The sequence below is a fragment of the Triticum dicoccoides genome, chromosome 7B (assembly GCF_002162155.2).
Source record: "Triticum dicoccoides isolate Atlit2015 ecotype Zavitan chromosome 7B, WEW_v2.0, whole genome shotgun sequence".
Lineage (NCBI taxonomy): Eukaryota > Viridiplantae > Streptophyta > Magnoliopsida > Poales > Poaceae > Triticum > Triticum dicoccoides.
Window position 1 is genome coordinate 389,209,688 of NC_041393.1, and position 511 is coordinate 389,210,198.

Genomic DNA, 511 nt, shown 5'->3' on the forward strand with positions numbered 1-511 from the left:
GGCACCTGGGCGGGCGCGGCCGGTCGCAGGAGGGGTTGGGGTTGGGGTCGGGGTTGGGGTCGGGGTCGGCGGCGGCGCAGGGCAGGGGCCGACGTGGGGAGGCGGCGTAGGGCAGGTGCCGACGTGGGGAGGCTGTCGACGACAGCGAGGTCGTGGAGGCGCCGGCGATGGCGCGGGGGCGCGGGGGCGGCGGCGCACGTAGGGGCGGCGGCATCGTGGGTCGTCGGGGCAGCGCGCGGGTGGGGAAGTGGATCTGGCGAGAGGGAGAAGGGGTCGGGCGAGTTGGAGCTAGGGGGAAGATTACTAATGGCGCACCCCCGAGCGGTGCGCCATTAGTAATCTTTTTTTAGATAGCAATGGCGCACCACCCGAGCGGTGCGCCATTAGTATGTTATTATTATTATTATTATTATTTGTTGATATTTTTTAATTTTTTTATAAAAATAGTAATAATTTTTTTATAAAAACAGTAATAATTTCTTTATGAATATGAAAAAATATCATCAAATGG